General features: G+C 40.7%; 1 protein-coding gene across 1 annotated transcript in view; it reads right to left on the reverse strand.

The window, feature by feature from the left end:
* LOC125881855 (solute carrier organic anion transporter family member 5A1) overlaps window positions 1–21,277 on the reverse strand; it is a 74,772-nt gene that overhangs the window by 47,921 nt on the left and 5,574 nt on the right. The window contains exon 2 of the mRNA XM_049565253.1: window positions 159–270. The gene's annotated coding sequence lies outside the window, so the exon portion shown is untranslated. The remainder of the gene's footprint in view (window positions 1–158; window positions 271–21,277) is intronic.

The raw sequence follows: 21,277 nt of genomic DNA on the forward strand, positions 1-21,277 counted from the left end.
TCAGTCATGACTTTGAAAAGAATTAAAACCTCCGATTCAGCGCGAGACATTTCTGAAATTAAGCGACAGCAAGTCTCGGCTTCGACTAAAACGGCGACAAATATTATTTGACATAACTTCTGTGAAAGGCTAGAGGTGCAGGAGGCTGTAATACTCACACAGGACAGAGGGAGGTAGCCTGTTGTTCTCCACGGAGCGGCCACTCAGTGAATGAAATCTGTTTAATGCGGATGGCTGCTGCTGCTGGTGGGCACGTGCTGCCTTCATGGGCTGTCGGAAATAGTAACATTCAGAGTTGGGGGCACCAATTAAGCACGAAATAAACGCTGAAAGTGTCTAGTTTTGATTACGCCAGCTCATAGAATTAAAAATAAGAAAATTAAAATGTTATAAGAAAAATAATATAAGTGGCGATTGAAGAGAAATATTTGGTCAGAAATATGTTCATCTATTATACAGCCGGTAAAACTTATCATGTATCTTTTTACGTGTGTAACTCACCGTAGCTTTATGCTACTCTAGCTCTAAAATGTTAAGACAATCACCAGAAAACACGTTTCCGACTTCTTCGCTGTATTTTATACACAAATACGCTAACTTTTCTTCTCAACCGTCGAGCTACTACATAAACCCAACGAGGAGAATCTACATTGAATGTAACAAATGTGGGGGTGATTGTTTTTCACACCAGCCATACTGGGACTTGTAGTTCCTTTCGCGAGTAAAGCGCGCGTTCAGCTCACTATTAAACTACATGTGAAGCTGAGATAAGTAGCAGCGAGTCTCTGAGACACAAGCCATACTTGATACTTCTGGAAATACTGTTGTATCCATAATTTCATTCAGGTAATTTCAACTACACTAACTCCAGGACTTCATATGCCAGCATGCTTGTCGACCCATATGCTTGCTTGTTTAGTACACTACGTCATTCAGACAGCTGGGACCCTTGCTGACCCAGCAGTGATTGACTGGTCACAGGCTCATATAGACAATGGGTTTGTGCCTGGCACTCCTCTGACGCAATAAATAGTAATTAATTGTCCAGTGAAGTCAGTTTATTTTTTCAGGGAATACTACCATTGATTCATTGATGTAAAGTACTTCAATTAGAAAATATTAATACACATTTTTAAAGCTGAAACGATGTGAAATACATTTACATTTAGACTTGTATTGAGAAGGGAAAATCTAGATTTATGATGGAGATTGTAGCCTTTCTTCTGATGGCCGTTGCAACAGTAGGTCTACTGGGTGCATTTATAAGGTAACAAGAATGATTTGGAGCCATATAAATAAAGGTATTGATTCTGTTTGTCTGAATAAACATTAACGCTTGACATGTTTTTTTAAAGGTAAAATGTCACCGAATGGAGATTGAATGGAAAATATCTGTGCTGGCAGAGAATTAAGATCTTCCTTTTTTGTGGAGAGAGTTGACTCCCAGTGCCTGTCAAATGGATGGATGACTTTCCCCAAGGTCATTAATTCATTTCCTGGACAAGGTAGGCTGGGTGATCAATCCCGCTCCTCCTCCGCTCCTCATTCTGATGCTCTTCGGTTCCTCCGCAGAGGAATACCATTCGAACAAAGCCTGAATGTCAAATTTCTGCTTCACTTCACTTCTCAAATGTCTGATATATTTGGGATGTCTCCTAACATTAAAATGCTTTTTTTTCTCCAATCCTAAAGTGACACACATGCTTAGCTTTCCCCCAGCTGTGTGCAGTCCACCATCTCACTGGTGACTGAGAGAGAAAGACTGTCTCTCAGCAGTCAATCAGAGGGATCAATGAGAGGCATCATGGTCCATCATAGAGGCCTCTGTGGCCTCTGTTCGGGAGTTTTTAATCTCTCTCTCTGGCTATGGGCACGCAGCAGGCTAATCAATACCCCAAACCACCATGAATACACAACAGCATAAAGGGAAGAGGGGATTTATTCAGCAGATAGTGGCACTGAAGCACTACGGCAGAGCTTTCATCTCTGCAAGTATAGATACAGTAGGAAGTATAATATTTCGGGCACACATAATGTTGAATGTTATGTAATTGCCCCATATTTAAATACACCTGACAGAGACAGAGGAAAATTAAGTATTTTTGTTGTTGTTTTGGGGTTTTTAAATCATTTTTTATGTTTTCTACCATCTGTTAGCTAAAATGAAATAAAAAATAATTTAGTTGCAAAACATAAGACAACTGAATGGGCCTACTGGTCACAGTCCCAGGGGCCCCAAGTGTCAGGGGCCCCACTGGCCTTCACCTGCAAAATGTCACTCAAATTAACACATACCAGGAAGTCAAAATGACCACAAAGAGATGTAAAGGAACTGCAAAGAGACACAAAATAGCTACAAAAGGGGGCAAAACAACCAGATACCCCTTTTCATCCAACATGGAACTGGTTCTGTTTCGGTTCCAACACCTAATTTTTAACTGCATTTTGTCCAAAGATTCAGATTCAGAACTTGAAAAGTTGGTTACCAGCTGGAACCAAAAAACATAGCAGGTTTTTCCTCTGTCCTTGAGTATGAAGCGTAATGATGTAAGTGGGTGTGTCATATTCTACAGGTTGTAACGAGAGGATGGAGAAGGCAACAATGGAGAAGTCAGAAATCATTGGAACAAAACGGCCATGCAGAAGTCTTATTAATAGTTGTTTCATATTTGTTTTGTTTTTTGTAAAAACAAATAACTGTAATAACAGAACAAAAGTTTGCAGATAATTTATGCAAAACACAGTTTTGCTACTGTTTATTTTGTTGAAACATGGGCTGGTCGGCTAGATAGCACCAAGGTTCCGAAATCCTGAACAGAACTGGTTCAAGAACCAAAGTTAATTTGGTGGAAAGGGGGTAAAAGAGACATAAAACGACCAACAAAAGGCACAAAGTTAACTAAAAAGGCCACAAAACAACCACATGGAGTCACAAAATCACACAAAGATGCATAACAACTAGAAGGAGATGAAAAACAAACAAAAAAAGAGGCTTAACTACCACTAAGTCTGTAGCCATTTTTACACAGAGACTGCACTAGAAGGCTGCTTAGAAGTCCCATCTTTATGTCTCCTCTATATTTTGAACCAAATAACAACGGCATCATTCTGCTCCAGTGTGATTACACACTACATCAAGGCTTTGCAGAATCGAAAGAGGCATGACGGGCATGACATGTAACACAACAGCATAGTATGATATAAAACATATGCATCGGCAGTGCTCTCTAAACAACGACAATGACATTCAGGTCTCAATCATTTACTGTCCCAGTCATATGGCGGCTGATCTCATCCTCTGCTCAGAGAGGAAGAAGCTTCCGAATCTCATAGTTTTTTCCAATTTGTGGACATTTACGGCCATTCTTCTCCTTTTTTTGAGTTAGCCACTAACTGCTAACAGCTACTTTTTAAATCTCCTGCAGTGAAAGGCACGAATAACGTGTCATCAAAACTGAACCGTGGTGACTTAAAGGCAAGACCACTCTGTCCCCACATTCTGCAATAGTACCTTATATACAGAGCGGCAAGGTGGCATAATAGTGTGATGTTCCCACCCTTAACAGACAGTGTAAAAGGGATTTGTGTGTCTTACTCCTGTGTAGGAGAGGTGGCGGGGCCTTTTGCATATCTGTGCCCAGGGGCCCATTGTTTTATAATCCATCTGTGAACATGAAGAGGACAAAAACAATGAATCCAGGCCAGTTGAAATGTCATCCCCCCATAATTCAAACAAAATACTGTATTTCTAATTCTTTGTAATCAAGGAGAATGTGTTGCAGAAGAAAAATATGTAACATACTGCATCATACACTCATTGTCCACAGCAGATTCTTCTTTGTTGCAGCCAAAGGCTATTTATTTAGAGAAGACAGGGAAGTCACAGGGACATTTCGCTAGCCCATGACCTTTCTTAAAACAGAGAGTGTGTGACCGGAGACTTCACAGATGACAGGAGCAGCCTTTCCAAAGGTTAATATGTTCATGCCTTCTCAGAAGCAGCTCTAATACAGCACAGTCCAGCTTTAGACGAATCACCATCAGCAGAACAAAACACAACAAAACTTCCCATGTGAACCAATGAACCAGCACAAAAGACCACTGGATGACCAAACATTTTAAAAGAGGCCTTGCTACAAAGCTTTCCTTCATATCTAAATGTTTCCCACAACCACTGCCAGCAGTTATCGCTGTATCGCATTCCTCATATAAGCAGCGATAAAATACACAGCCTCTTATTGGAACAACTATAAAAAAAACAACAGTTATCGCTCATGGGGGGTCAGAAATCAAACCTATTTAAGATTTAAATATCGATGGGTAATATTCAGAGCAGTGGAGCGCAGAAATGGATCATCCCCTGTTGAACTGGCTCTGCAGATGGTGATAAATGTTTTATAGTGAGAAAAATCAATGAAGCTGTAAACCTGCAAAACAAATGGACGTTACCCTGTAACTTATGTATTTATGATCTGATGAGCAATGCACTGATTTAAAAACTGAGCCCCTTCCACATGAGATGCAACACCACCCTCTAGTGCACAGTCTGGTTCAATGAGGCCAACATCTGCAGGGTGCTTGTGTTTCTGGTCATGACCAGTAGATGGTGCTTTGTCCTCAGGGTTGTTAGCATCTAACAGAGGGCTGGGCTGCATTATGTGCATGTGTGTGGGCGAGAGGCAGGGTACACCCTGGACAGGTCGCCAGACTATCGCAAGGCTGACACATAGAGACAAACAACCATTCACGCTCACATTCACACCTACGGACAATTTAGAGTTACCAATTAACCTAGTCCCCAATCTGCATGTCTTTGGACTGTGGGAGGAAGCCGGAGTGCCCGGAGAGAACCCACGCTGACACGGGGAGAACATGCAAACTCCACACAGAAGGGCTCCCACGCCCGGGATCGAACCGGCAACCCTCTTGCTGTGAGGCGAGAGTGCTAACCACCACACCACCGTGCCGCCCTTCTCTGGTTAATTAGTTAGTTATTTTATTGACAAAAACAAACAAAATATTTGGGTCCAAATACTATATTAAAAAAAATCATGTATAAGATAAACCCACTAGTAAAAATTTTAAAAGGTAATACACCTAACAACACAGAATCCCATCATTCAGTAGAGGCCTGCTGCTGCTCCGGTACCTCAAGACATGCATGTAACATGAACAGTCTTTTATCAGCAGCCCAGTTCTTCATCTTATATCGCAGATTTACAGCAACATACATAATGTTCTGGTGGTGCATGTCTCCACCTCCCCATTTCCACCGTGCGAAAGTTATTCTCAGATGGTCTTCAATGTGCAGTGTATTGCTGGTAGAAAGTAGATGAACAGATATAGCTGGATTAATGCCTTGGTAGGTCTTGTATCTTGTTCCCTCTTTAGATCTTAATTTTTCAATCATCTCTCTATGGTCACTCTGAATATGATCTTGTTTCTCCATTATCTCACTCAAGTATGTTACATGACAATTGCCATTAGGTTTTGATTGGGTTGTTTTAAAGCATCCTCTGATTTTACACATAAAGATTGGTTTAAAGTCATGACAGCCCATAAAACAGTTGTATAATGTCTTCTGTAGAGAGAGCTGTCTTTGAAACTAACCCCAATGATCTCATCATATTGTCAGTAGTTCTCGCCTCCCTCCGTTGGTTGCCAGTTAACTTCGGAATTTAAGATTATTTTAATAACTTACGCTCAACATTTATACAGCTGAGCTTCTGACTCCTTATGCTCCAAGTCATGACCTGAGCTCCTCAAGCCTACCCTCACTAGTCGTCCCTCAGTCAAGGCTGGTAACTAAAGGTGACCGGGCTTTTGCCATCAAGGCCCCCGAGGCTCTGGGATTCTCTGCCTGAGGCGATCAGGCAGGTTAGCACATCACCTGTTTTAAAACATATTGTTTATAGGAAATATAATATAACACTATCTTTCTATGCTCTTGACATTTCTTTTTAAATATTGTAATGCTATTGTCTTATTTTCATACACTTTGTGAAGCACTTTGTAACCTTGTTTTTAAGTGCTATACAAATAAAATAAAATTAATACTACTATTAGTAGCAGTCGGGTGTGACGGCCTGGATATCAGCACCTACAACCTCCTCTTTGTTTTCCATTATTTCTGTTTATTTATATGTACCAGTACTCATATTACCTTGATTAATATTATCTCTGTGAATATTAAATTTAATCTTAATGTTATCAACCAATTTTTACTGCACATTTCTACTATTTCATTATTCTTCTGGCTACTTAAAGAGGGCTGTTGGCTGGGATTGGATTGAGAAAGGTTTATGGGTTGATAACTCTTTTAAAAAAAGAAAGAAAATATCTGTTTTCTACTTGTTCTATGTATCACTCTTTCACTCTTTTGTTTCAATAAAACATTAAAATATAAAATCTTATGTTACCTCCGGCGGGGCTTAAGATTTTAGATTTTATTAACAGAAACCTGCTTTAAATTTTTTTGGAAAAGGGGCCGAAATAATAAGAGTTCACCAGATAAACACAATCTAACAAAGCATGGTATCAAGTTGCATCATGGAAATCGAAGGATCCAGTGTTTTTATGGAGCTTGTATCATATTAGGGACTAAAAGTTAGGGTTATTTCTGTCCCTTATGGTCAGTTTTGTGAATATACAATAATAAATTACTGCAATATTCCTTTAAATTAATTGAGAAGTAAAACAAACCAAGCTATTTTAATGTTTTATTTTATTTTATTTTATTTAGCTGTCTTCTACACATTAGATTCAGTTTTTACGCATGTGGTCAAAGTGTTTGTTACAAAGGTATAGTACCTGTGAGATCTCCTCCTGTCAGTCCATGAGTGATGACATCATAATCATCATCATCTTCTGCAGCCCTGGTCTGACACTTCCCATGGCCTTGGGTCGCTCTCCCCCTGCCCCATCCCACACTCTTCCTGTTAACCATCCCAACTTTATTGACATTACAGGAATCACTAATGAAACAGCGTCTGTTTCTCAGCTCGCTGTGTCTGCCCGTGGAGCTATTAAAGGGAATCGCACACAAACTTACACAGACATGCGTGCTCATAAATACACTGTACGTTCCCATCCCCCCACACACAGCAGCCTTTTCCTGTACGTAGCCTTGGCTATCATATCCACCGAACAACATACGGGAAAATGCAATAATGACAGACAGGTGTGAGCCTCTGTAACTGGAAGTCAGGGGTGCTGCTCGGAGTTCCAGGACTCAAAATAATCAGCAGACTCTTTATCTTTTGTCTGCTTTTGCATCGTGAAAAGAGGTAAAACAATCCATCCGTCTCTGACTGTGTCACAGCTTCATCAGCTAATGGCTTTACAACAGCACTCAGAGATATAAGAGGACTCTATGCTTGAACTATAACCCTCCGTGGTACTGTTTTACCACATTCTGTCTCCCGGAAAGGCATCCTTTTAAATTAGGAGTCCTCTTTGTGCTGCTTTCTAAGGTCAACATTCTTGCACTGTGGAAAGGCTCCCAGGTCTGTAGTTGGGACTACTCACCAAATTAGGTTACCCATTCAGGGAGGCATGCAACTGGGAACTTTGCAGCCCAGAGAGTGGCTGATGCATATGAATAAGCCGAGCAGGTCAGGACAGAAGGGTGGTGTAGTAATTGTGTTAAAAAGTGCAAGGGCCCCAAAATAAAGACCCCCAGTATAAGCCTGTGGAGGCCCCCTGACTGTGCAGAGCAATCCCAGCAGATTGGGCCCCATGCTTATGCAAAAGTCCTTACCCCCTCCCTTTGAGACCCATCACCCTCAACCCTACCATCACCTCCAGAGGCCTGATTGGTAGGCCAGCTCACCCAATGACTGGGCGAATGCAGGTTCCTCCATCACAAAGGCTGGCTGAATGCTCCTTTCCTAATAAATCATGACAACATTAACAAATATGCTGGTTGCTAAGAAGAACACAACAGCTCTTTTCCCTGAAGGGATCTTTAACACTGATAACACACAGCTTCGATTAGCAAAGACGACCTGAGAACTCTCCCCTGCTGAGGAGAGCACTGGAAAACATTTGACTTATTATCAATCACTGCAATGTAAATTCTTTATATCAAGAAAACCTGAATTAGTCATAAAAAGTTAAGGGGGAAACTGCCTCGTCTACTTCTGTATTGCTGTTTTGTTACTCACATTTAAGAATAAAAAGAAATGATTAAAAAAGGAAAAATACAGCAAACTCAAAAAAGTGACAGATTTTCTTCATGGGGAATTTAGTGATTTAATTTTATTTTCTGGTATATATGTTAGAATATTCTAGCAGTCAGTTACATGCATCTGCCTTCTCACTTTAATTTGATACTTTGATATTAAACTAAATGTAAATGATTACTCACAAGTCGATTACATTAGTAAGATAGTTAGCAAAAAAAAAATGTTCTAAAAACAGCAATGGAAGCTCATCCTACAGTGGTCAGTAATCAAACCTTCTTCTCATGAATCAGATCAATTCATTGTTGCTTCGCTCTCTCTTTATCAGAACTGAACCAGGAAGAATGTATTACAGTGCTCCTATACATGGAATAATTTGCAAAAGACCTTAAACTTGGACACTCTGTCACCCTTAAGGCTGTTTAAATGCCTTATTTCAGATCTTGTTATAATTGAGTGCAAATGCTTCTAACTATACATCGACACCATAACATGTTTATCACGCTTAGCGATTTTTTTTTATTGCTATTGTTGTTTTGTACGATTTCTTACCGGTTTTAATTGATATGCATGATGGTTCTTTGTTGATTGTTTTTAATGTCTTTATTCATGTTAGGCATAACTGAAAATTAGGGTCTCCTTCAACTGATTTCCCGAGTCTTAAATAAAGGTTTGAATGAATTTCAACACCAGAATCATTTCTTTCTTTTAACCAAAAACACATTAATGAGATAATGAGTACATCAGAAACATAGATACAGTAGCAGTAATTTATTTTTTTATTTAAATTAAAGATTCAGTGTTTATGATTTAGGGGGACTTAGTGGCATATAGCAGTGAGGAATGCAGATTGCAACCAGCTGAAGCTTCTTCTGGTTAGATAGTTTTAGTGTTAATTGTTCAGGAAGTTTTTTAGGGTCTCTCTTCTCCTAAAAAAAACTATAGTGGCCAACATGAAAATGCGAATGGCTCCATATTGAGCCAGTGTTTGGTTTGTCTTTTCTGGGCTACTGTAGAAACATGGTGGTGCAACAATGCAAGCTCCAAGTTGGAGGACCCGCTCCCTATGTAGACATAAAAATCTCATTCTAAGGTAACAAAACACAACAATTCTTATTGTCAGGTGCTTATACACTAAAGAAAACATACATATTATATTCTACTTAATTTCTGCCAATACATATCCCCCCAGATCTACTGGACCTTTAAAACAGAAGTACATACGCAAGTAAATAAGCTAAACACATGCTGTTTAATAGACAGCATGTGTTGCGCTGCTGCTGGTATAAGTAAGAAGAAGCAGTTTAGCTGCATACTCAGCATGTCTGTCCTTCCAGAAGAGACCCTGAGTTTACTGTAAACACAGAAGCTGTTTCATGCCCTCCTCGATTCCCCCTAACACATATGGAAATGGGCCATACCTTCAGGGCTTTGTCCTCCTGCAGGAGCATCCACACAGCCCTCACAATGTTAAAGGAGGGACTGACAAACATTTCATATTCATGGGACACAATTACCTCCATATGAATGGAATAATTGCCCTTTAGAGGCTTAAGCTACCATCTGAAGTATGTGTGCGTTTCTCAGGCCCTCGGGCTAAGGTGATGATCAGCCGCCTAAGCTGAGGGTGTGCTCTATCATCTGCTGGAGAGAGGGAGCGTCTGACTGCTGTAGGACAATATGTAGGTAACAAAAAAAACATACAGTGTGCGCATGTGTGTGTCAAGGATTGCTGTGTTTTATATCGCATATACAGAAAGTCAGACTTTTTTTATTTGATTGTTTATCAGGTGAAAAGAAATGCTAAACTTTGTTTGTTTTTGTTTTGAAAAGGAAGCATGATTGGCAAAGATAGCAGTGAAAGATAATTTCCTGTGTTCACGGATGATTATCCACAACAAGTATTTTTTGGATGCAGAATCAGTCATTTCATGACACTTGTACGTTACATGTGAATCACAATGTACTTTTTGGCACAGCTGATGATCGTGATAATGTTAGCCAGCTGTGGTGCACCTCTTTCCCTCTGAGCAGGGTGGGCCCTGCTTGGATGAACCTAAAAGGAAATCCCCTTCCTATTGTTGTCTTACCACCCTGACACACAGCAGCGCCTCAGAAGCCAGAGGTACTTGAGCGTGTGCCTTCTTCACCCCTGAAGAGGATCCCTCTGCCCAGCTCATCCCGCTAATTACCTCCTAGCCATACTGTAAATGGGCCACTCCTGATAATCAGCCTAAGCTGGGAGGAAGGCTGGATAGAAGCGCAGACAGAGGGAGACATGGATGGATAGGGGATGAAAGGAATGAGGGGATTTCAATGAAACTGATTAGCCGGGGGCCAAAAGCCTCAGTTTGACAACGTGTTAAGTTTTGATGACATCATCCCTGATGCAAACGGTGACTTAAGATCAATCCTCAGCTGAGCAGCTGATTCATTTCTTTTTCTTAAGTGTGTTTGTGCTTACAGAGTTGGGAAACAGTGTGCTGTGGTAGCACTGCAACAGCCGTCTGTTTTTGTGTAGTCAGTCCTCTCCACTGAGACGTGGTGAAAACTTAATAATGTGGAAAAAGAAGCAGGTTAGCAGGCGTTTTAACAATAATTGAGAGTGCGTGCCCTCACTGGTCTCTGAATCATAACACAGAATATATATATGGGTTTATGTAAGTGCTGTGGCATTCAAAACTTTCAAAGAAACAACATAGATTTCCTTTGTTGTGGTGAATGTTTTTTAGGTGGTATGAGGGTTTTGGTTTTGATTTCTTGTTTGGTAAACTGAAGAAATGTTCTTGTCTGTATATTTCCATCGGATACAGCCACACACTGTAATGTGTTTTTGGGACACCTGTATCGAACTTTGTTGAAAGGATAAGTCTGTTGATAGTCTATATTTTTGTTATTGTCAACAAATCCCATGAAAATATTAAGAAAATACACACAATGAATTCATCAACAAATACTGTCTGTGTAGCTAAAGCCTGATATAATTTAAAATTGGTACTGTAGTTTCAGCCCGTTCCCGTTCATCCAGATCATACTGATGCTTTGTCACGCCCCTCCGTGTGTGATATGAACACAAAAGGCACCCTTTAGGGTCTTAATGAGACGCACTATACTTCCCACTAACTCCAATGAAAACGTATCCACACCAACTGATGTACAATACTGGACTTTTACCAACTTTCACTCAGGAGACAGTTTGTGTCCCATGTGAAACCAAAAGTCAGTTTTGTTTTAGCGTAATATTACTTATATGTACCTATGTTAGGTGTGAAATCAAAAGGCACTGTTACGTTACATAATTTGTTTGTGGTAGTTGCACACTGATGTCACTCAGAGGTCATATTACCTCACGTTACATTAAATAAGAAACGCTTTGTTGCCTACACCTTACCGCCACCGTTTTGATATGATATGATACACTATGATGCAATGCAATGTGATATGGCATGACACAATACAATGCAATGCAATTGCGATGCGATACGGTGCGATATGGCACGACACAATATGATGAAATACGATACGATATGATGCAATACAATGCGATACGATATAGTACGACAAGACACGATGTGATGCAATGCGATACGATATAATACCATACGGTATGATACGACATGATATAATATGATACCATGTGATGCGATACGATGTGGCACGACACAGCACTACACAATGCGACGCGATGGGATGCGATGCGATATGGCATGCCATGATATGATACATTATGATACGGTATGATTTGATACAATATGATATGATACGATACACTTTATTCTCCCCGTAGGGAAATTTGTCTGCACAAGTATTGCTGCCTTACAGTCCAGTCACATCATTAACCACGTGTTCAGTGTGTTTCAGCTGTACATCACATACATGCTAAAGGGTGCCCTATGCGTCGCTATTAGACACCAATCATGACAAAGCGACCTGGGTATGAGAACGGCTTGGTATTTTAAAAGCCACAGACATTGTCCACATGCTGTAAATAGTGACTTGTGCACCAAATCCAAAGCTGAAAATTGTCCCCAATAACAGTGCTATTTACTCCTCTTTGAGAAAGGTTTGCTAAAAATCTAAAATGGCCAGTTGTTTTAGAAAATTGTATGAACATTTTAAAAAATGAAACTTTGTTTTTGTGATCCACTTTTAAAGGTTTACTACCTCAGTAGGAACAAATGATCTTGGTGCTGAGAATCACAGGGTAGGGGTGTCTTAAAATACTGAGAAACAGACAAAGACATTGTTGGTTTTGGTCTTTCCATGTTTATTTATTCTTTTTTTTTTATAGTCAATAATAAAAGTATAAAATATCACAAGCTCTATCATTTAATTAGTCAGATAAATAATGAGCCTTTTTTTTTTAGTGAGAAAAAGGTTCCCTCATCTTAAAGGCCCACACACAACCTCCTCTTACAGTAGTTCTTGAGACACAGCTGCTAATAGAGCAATGCCTCCTGCCCTGATCCACACCTCAGTACACACACACACACACACACACACACACACACACACACACACACACACAATGCAGCAGTGTTTGCACTGTAATTACTGCAACACTGTCTTTGTCTGCACCATAATCCGAGGGATCCATTGTTGGTCATACGTGCCTGCTCCTTCATTATTACCAATACTCACCCTCCTCCTCGTCCCTCACACCACCCCCAAACCCCTCCAAAAGACTGTCTCTCTTTCACCTCTCTCCGCCCCTCGCACAAGAGAAGTGTGCTGCACCACAAAGGGACTAAAAAGAGCCACAATTAGCCCTGTGACAGTAAGCCCCGGCATGGGCCAGGAAGCATGCCGCACAAAGGGGACAAACTTTTATACGACACTTTAATGCAAACACTGGAGTGTGCTGCCTCGTGCCGCGGTGCTCAGGGCCTGGCCACTCTCATCACAGGCCTTTGTGACCGAGACACAAGCGGCTATTCATTTCATTTATTAGTTATCCATTAATTGGGGAGGCGTGGTGTTGCCGCTGAGGAAACAAGGAAGATGGTGTTACAGAGGGTGGATGAAGAAAAGGAATAATCAGTGGGCTGTGCCTTTAATTGAATCCCATGCTAGTCATTCAGATATTGCTCTGTCAATGATTATATGGGGATCAATACAGTGAGGCCAATTGCTATCTGAGATGGGGTGTGTTTTTTACTGTAAACTGCTCTGAGGAAAACCTTGAGATGACACACAGCTCACAAGCGCTTCTAGTAGAGTAAGAAATTTGGTTTGCAAACTCAAAACCTAATCTCACAACACACACATCTCACTCTGCCCTTGTTTGTGCTACTGAACTGTATCGGAGCACTTCAACAGGTCTCAACTGCTGCTCTGTATCTGCACTGCAGGACCCACATTAATGATCGGCAGACTTAAATAAACCCTCTGTGGTTGTTCTCTATCGATCAGGTGATCTGACTATCAGATAAGCTAACAGATCTATGAAGGACTCGTGCTGTAATTGAGTTGCTCTGTGGGAGTGTGTGTGTGTGTGTCTGTTCAAGCACATGTGTTCACAGGCACATCGTATATGCCAAAGGTATGCTCCTGGAGGATTATCAACACATAGTATTGTTTTTCTTGTGTGTGTGTTTCACACTGTCGACCCAAATGGGAGATGTGCTCCCCGTGCTAATTATGAGTTGTAAAGCGGGTTGTGATTGTGGTTGTTGGTTTGAGTCCCAGAGGGGGATCAGTATTCAGTCTGTCCACTGCGCTGTGTGATTAGAGAGACTAGGGGAGAGGAGGAGGGTAAAGTTTAGGTTGAGATGCTGGACCTATTAAGACATCAGGAGGAGAATCCCCTCTGTATTTGTCATTTTGTTGTATTTGACTAGACTTGTGTTGCTCAGATGTCAAACATATTGGTAAAAAGTCCAGTTATTTTAATCTTCACTTGATTTCTACAATGAACTATGGAGAAGTTTTACAGAGCTTTACAAAAATTATATGTCTCAAATTTTGAATGTAAGCAGCAAAAAAGGTTTCACAAGACACTGGTGTAAAACTGATCATCCAAACAAGAAGTAATGATTCGATTTTGTCCAGGAAATGTATTCAATGTCAAAATTAACCCAACCTTATGGCATTAAAGTAGATATTTGGGCAAAAATGGTAACAATTGAGCCATTTATTATTAAAGTGACAGGTCACCACAAAATCAAAAACACATATTTTCCTCTTACCTGTAATCTTAATTAATTTGTCAACTTGTTTTAGTGTGAGGTGTCAAATGTTGGAGATATTGGCCGTAGAGATGTCTGCCTTCACTCAAATATATGGTACTAGATGGCACTCAGTTTGTGGTGCTCAAAGCTCTAAAAAAATGACCCGGTTACTCAAGATTATCCACAGATCTTGTTGTGAGCAGTTTCGTGTAGGAACTATTTTCCTTCTACCGAACTACACCCGCCAACTGTATCACTGTGCAGAAAGAAACTCATAGATGAGAGGCTTGTGTTTCTTACAGTGCAAGATGCAAACATTAATGGTGTCCTCCTCAGCAGAGCTGTAACGTTAGCTAGCTCAGTGGTGCTAGGTAAGCTAGCAGTAGATGCACAGTTAGCGGGTGTAGTTTGGCAGTAAGAAAAGAGTTCTGCATGAAACAGCTCACAAAAAGGTCTGTGGATTATCTTAAGTACTCATGATAATTACAAAATGGTTTTGATTTTTGGAAAAAGACATTATTGTTGAGTTGTGTCATTGCTTTGAGCACCACAAACCAAGTTCCATCTAGTTCCATTATACTGGTGAGGAGGCAGACATCTTTATGGCTGATATCTCCAATACTTGGCAACTCACAGCAAAACAATCTAGACTGATAAATAGCACTGCAGGTAAGAGGAAAAATAATGTATTTTTGATTTCAGGGTGAACTGTCCCTTTAAATAAGATACTGAACAACTAACCTAATTGTTTAAACATGAAGAGATATATATCTATACACCTATATATACCTGTAGGTACCTCATGACAACTACTACCTCCATTTTATCTTGTTTTTACTGTCAGGTACTTGTATCAAATCTACAGACTTCAGAGGGGATACAGATGAAGTTAAACACATAGCAATAGTGCCATACACTGTTTTTCTATGTCCACGTGGATGTGTGTGTGTGTGTGTGCGTGTGTGTGCATCTGTGTGTGTGTATGTATGTGCGTGCCTGGCACTTCCATGCTTCTGTGACTCCCTGAGACGCTAATGCTACCTGTCAGCTCCCTCACCACAGCAGCTATACAGACTACATACACCGACTAACTAACTAACTACACACACAGCTTTGTGTCCGGCAGGAGATGAGTTACAGGACAACAACAGTCACAATTAAAGGACACTCAGTCTGAGAACTGCCTTCATTAGATGTGTATTTTCTGAGTTGAAGGGACAGTCTAATGGTCAGGTTTAAGGCTAATAGGGCTCAGGGGGACTGGAGCACCTGAGAGAGGCCCGCACCTTGCGTATTACAGACACACTACATGTCAAAACACAGACTGCAGCAGGGATGATGCACAAAGGGGAATAAAGACATGTTATAGTGACTGTTCTATTGAAGCAAAAGAGTTTTTCAGTCAGTAAGGTCAATTAGAAATATTATTGAGTTATGTAGCTATGCAAAGAGTTTAAGATTTATCTGTGGAGGCTTTTTGATTTCTTTGGCAAAATGTAGTGCCAATAAAAATGGTCCACAGAGAGATCTGAGGTCCGTCCAGAGTAACCAGGTCTTTGTGTTTGGAAAGGGATGCTACTATTAAGATTTTTTAAATACTCCAAGCACTGCAAAGGATACTTGCTCATTGGGATGGGGGCAAAATTCTCGGTGATAGATACCTGAAAATCTCAGCAGATGCAACCAAAATGGGAAAACAGTGTGTGCATTTTTGTTATTTGGGTGGACTGGCCCTTTAAACTCTAATACGGAGAAGAGGACTAAAAGAGAAATCAAACACCTTCATCAGCAAATTTTAACTTTAACCCTGCCAGTGATAATCAACATCTACACTTTTGAGGTTATACTCTTAATATAAAAATCAATTGATCCTGATCATGTCATTCAAATATTAAAGGATAGTGTAGAAAATGTTGATGAAGAGTAGTGAATGATGAAGGAGATCATAGTCAGAATAACTAAGCAGTTGACTGCACCTGTTGCTTAAAATATAAGATGTTTGCTTTGCAAGAAAATGAGAAGTGTACTTAAGAAAACAAGAAATGTGAGATTAAAACTAGAAGAATGCTAGTATCAGATGTCACATTTTAAATAACCATTTGCATTAGTGTGTATGTAGTGTCCTCACGGTGACTGTCTACTAGCAGCTCGAAAAAGAAGATAGTTGTGAGACATGACAATCGAGGTGTTATTCTATGTGTTGATTTCATTTCCTTATGTTGGGGATCATCTATACGTCAGCTGTGAGTGTGTCTGTGACGTTTCAGACAAGACCAGTTCGTAAGACACTTAAGGAAGTGCAAAAGCTGATGTAATGGAGGACTTGTTTGTTGAAGGCACTCTGCTGTACTATGAAAATAGCAAACACTCCCTTGTTAGTGAGAGACTCTTCTGTGCTGCTGTGTGCAGGCCTGCTCAATAAAGCAGAGCCTGACTGAAGCATCAGTCTGTGCTCCCTGATCCCTTCATGTTACCACAGGAAACACTCCACCTGCGTCACTGCAAACTGAAACAGCGGGGAGATTCCCACAGTAGCTTCACATTTTTTCAAGTGTGTCTTAAAAAGACTTCAGAACCATACCCTCCTCATTTGGCTACCTCAGACTGCTTAACCCCCATATTAGCTTTAGCTGGACTTGAAGGAACATTTAACCCACAAAGTGATCATTTGTATATCATTTACTAACCCCTTCCACCTCTCGCATGCCTTCACGGTGAAAGGAGAATCCAAGAATGAATGAAGTAAAAGGGGTCAATGTCTCAACGGGCACTGTAAATAATGGACAAAAAGCCTGTGCGGTGGCATCACTGTTGCGTATTCGAGCTACACAATCTTTTCAGCTTTGACAGCTTCATTAACTTTTGTTTCCTGAAATTAGTTTTCAAATGTATTACCAGTTTAACTCCAGAGCCTCTTTACAGCTTTATTCAGAGACAAGACAGTAATAGAGTGACAAGGAGCAGCGTGAATGGCAAATGTAAAATACCATGTTGTTAATCTAAATTTGGACAATCAACTTTTTCCAGAAAGAGCTGTCAACTCTTCTTCACAACAAAGGTCAAGTGCTGGCTAAAAGCAAACCAGAGCTGTAGCCACTTTTAGTGAAATGCCCTAAAACTTTTAAGGGGTATTTCTAAAACTCAGCTACAAGGCTTTTAACCAATGCCAAGACGTCCGACCACATCACACCAGTTTTAGCCTCTTTACATTGGCTCCCTGTTTGTTTTAGGACTGACTTTAAAATCTTATTAGTTACTTTTAAGGCTCTTCATGGCCTGGCTCCAGATTAGATTTCAGACGTCTTAGTCCCTTATGAACCTCTGCGTAGTTTGAGACCTCAGGCAGAGGCCTTCTACTTGTCCCAGAGTCCAGACCTAAGACCAAAGGGGACAGAGCTTTTGCCACCAGGGCCCCGAGGCTCCTCCTCCTGCATGCAAAACATGCAATTTTTGATAAAAATTTCCTATTTAAAACACTTGAGCTGAAACAGTCCCACACACAGACGAGTAGCAAGCCAGGAAAAGTGTTTTAAACTATGCTCAATGGAAAACACAAGCAGATGTGAAATGCATATGCTTGCCCACGCCTGCTACTCGTATGCTGAGGTGTTTTTGATAGTTTCAGTAAAAATGCATGTGTTTGGGAAGTACTGAGCACACAGCTGGATAAAGGAGCTTGGATTATACTGCACAAGTTGTATGGGGGTTTGTAAATGAATGTCTTGATATGGACCCCCTCCCCCTCCCCTCCCCCTTTACTATAAATCATCTAGAAGTTTCTCTGTGTTTGGATTCTTTGTTCATCATGGAGGCATGCAAAGAAAAAAAAATTCAACAAAATATGGGGTCAGTAATTGATATACAAATGATAATTTTGTGGGTGAAGTATTCCTTTATGAATGCAGCAGACTGAAGACAGTGGATTTTGTGCACTGGAATCACATTAAGAAGGGATCTCTCCATGGCCAGTGTGAACAGGAGGAACAATCACAGCAAACAAATACTGTTTAAATATAACATACATGTGTAAGTATTGTTTAAAGACTTGAAAAAATGTGAAGCTGTCATTTAAAACATCGTCCAAAGCAGGATGCCTATCGTAGTTGTCTGACCCTGACCTTACAGAGCAGCTCCACTCTGCATAACTCACACACAGTTACCTCTGAGGCAACAGCCAGGATCTGCATCTCAGCCTCTAAATCAGGGCCCGTAGGCCGTCCTCGTCTCCCCGGCCTTTCTCCTCCCCTGCTCCAGACAGGACTGATGGCTTTTGTTCGTGGAGGAGCATCATCGCTCACAGCTGCTGCTGTAAATCTGAGCGGCCTCATCCATCCGCCAAGCGAGCCAAATGAGCTCATCTTTTTGGCCTCACGTGGCACCACGGTTGCAGCGGTGAAATATCGAGGATGATGATGATGATGGTGATTATTGGTGATTTCCTCAGCTGAGCTGTGTGTGTCATTAAGGGGAGGAGGGGATTGTTGTTCTTTGTCTTGTTTATGTGTAGAGGGTCTACTCAGGGCGGGATGAATCGTCTGTCCTCGGGTCACTGTTTGGATCACCTGGCTGATTGTATTTCAGCTGTTGATTAACTGAGGCTGGATTAATGTGAGAGCTATATATGGCAAAAAAAAAAAAACAATGGCGAGATTAATCTGACTGTGTTGCTCCCCAGCCACTGTCTTTATAAATCAGTCCTTTATAAATGGAGCACTGAGGTTCTCTATCTCTTTCCAAGGTGAACCCTATAGACCCCTGCTCCTCTCCTCTCTCCTCATCTCCATGTTCCCTCTTCCTTTAATTACTGTGTTCATGCTTGACGGGCACTGATGACTTGATTAAGCCTGCCGTGTGCAGTTCCAGTCTCTACCCTGCTGATGAATGAGTCTAAAGCTTATTAACTTACTCGTTCTGATCAATAAGGCACTGGGCTCGAACACTGCAAGGACAGAGAGGAAACTGCCGTGCCGCCGCTGCTGCTCCTCCACGCTGGCAGCAGGGATGAAATCAACACACATGATTAGCGTGTGTAACCAATCCTGCTGCTCTGTGGAGAGAGGAGTGCAGCTGGATTGATTTTCTGGATTACTTTCAGTGGCAGAGGCTTTAGAGTCAGTCTTCCTGTGACTTTCATGATACAGATTATGGTGTTTGCAAACGTATTCAAATCTGTAGGCTTAAAACTGATCATGAAATGATTATTAAATCAGCATTTAGAGTTAAAAAACAGCCTGACATGGAGGGACTTTGAATGGAAGGTCAAAATGAGTGTGACCCCAGACTAGATAATTGGCAAAATGATTTTAAAAAGTTGACAAAGATTAAGCACTGTCTGACTCAGAGGGGCTCTTTTTATCTGCAGCATCCTTCTTATTAAAAACTGTTGCTTCAATCAACAGAAGAAACACATTATGATGAAAGCCCGAGCAACAGACAGAAACACTTAGAAGACAGTTCACATAATTATTTCCTCTTACCTGTAGTGCTGTTTATCATGATTGTTTTGGTGTGAGCTGTCGAGTGTTGCAGATATCAGCTGTAGAGATGTCTGCCTTCTCCCAGATATAATGGAACTAATTGGCACTCAGCTTGTGGTGCTCAAAGCGTCAAAACAAAGACAAAACATCTGAAAAACTCAACAGCAGTGTCTCTTTCCATAATCCACAGACCTCGTTGTGAGCAGTTTCATGTAGGAACTATTTTCCGTCTAACGAACTACGCCCTGCAACTGTATCACCGCACAGAAGGAAGCGTGCATCTACTCATGGACAAAAGGCTTTTACTTGTGACAGCGCAAGATGCAAACATTAATGACATCCTCCTCTGTTGAGCTGTAACCTTAGCAAGCTCAGTGGTGCTAGGTGAACTAGCAGTAGATGCACGCTTCCTAATGTGCGGTGATGTGGTTGGCCGGTGTAGTTTGGTTAAGAAAATAGGTCCTACATAAAACTGCTCACAACAAGGTCTGTGGATTATCTTGAGTAACTGGGTCATGACTTCTGTAAAGAGACATTGCTGTTGAGTTTTTCAAAGGTATTATTTAGGTGCTTTGAGCACCACAAGCCGAGTGCCATCTAGTTCCCTTATATTCAAGAGAAGGCAGACATCTCTATGGCCGATATCTCCAACACTTGGCATCTCACACCAAAACAATCTAGACTGATAAACAGAGCTACAGATAAAATACTGGCACCCCAGTGTATTGCTGAACTTCTCTGCCCCTATTCTAGCTCCTGACCTCTCAGATCCTCCAAACAATGTCTTTTAACTATCCTGTGATCGAGGATAGTGGGTAAGGGAGATTGTGACTCTGACTTAGACTTAGACTTAGACTTGCTTTATTGTCATTCAACAAATACACCATTGGTGCACATATGAAACGAGATTTCGTTACTTTGGCTCATGAGTAGACGCATAAATTGTGTAACTTACAATAAAATAAAATATAAAACACTGGTATGTGTCTGCGGTAGCTGCTCCAAAGCTTTGGAATAGCCTTCCACTCTCAATCAAATTTTCCCCCTCCACTGACACTTTTAAGACAGATCTCAAAACGTTCGTGCTTTTAACGTACTTAATTGTTCTTACCGGTGTTATTCTGTTATATATTTTTGTACATTTTATATTACTATATTTTTGTGTGCCATTCTTTTATTTTGCACAGGTCAACTGTGGCTCTTTTTAAATGTGCTATATAAATAAACTTGATTTGATTTTATAGAAAATATGTATTTGTGATTATGGGGTGAACTGTGCCTTTAAGGTTGTCTATGTCATGGAAAAAACCTTAATTAAAAACAGAAATGTTGAGGAAAAGTTGGGTATTATTTTCACATAAAGTTCAATTTTTAACTTAATTTCTGTTCTTTCCAAAGATCATCGATTAATAAACTACTAAATAACTGTTAATCTGGCTCACACACA

This window comes from Epinephelus fuscoguttatus, linkage group LG21 (assembly GCF_011397635.1).
Source record: "Epinephelus fuscoguttatus linkage group LG21, E.fuscoguttatus.final_Chr_v1".
NCBI lineage: Eukaryota > Metazoa > Chordata > Actinopteri > Perciformes > Serranidae > Epinephelus > Epinephelus fuscoguttatus.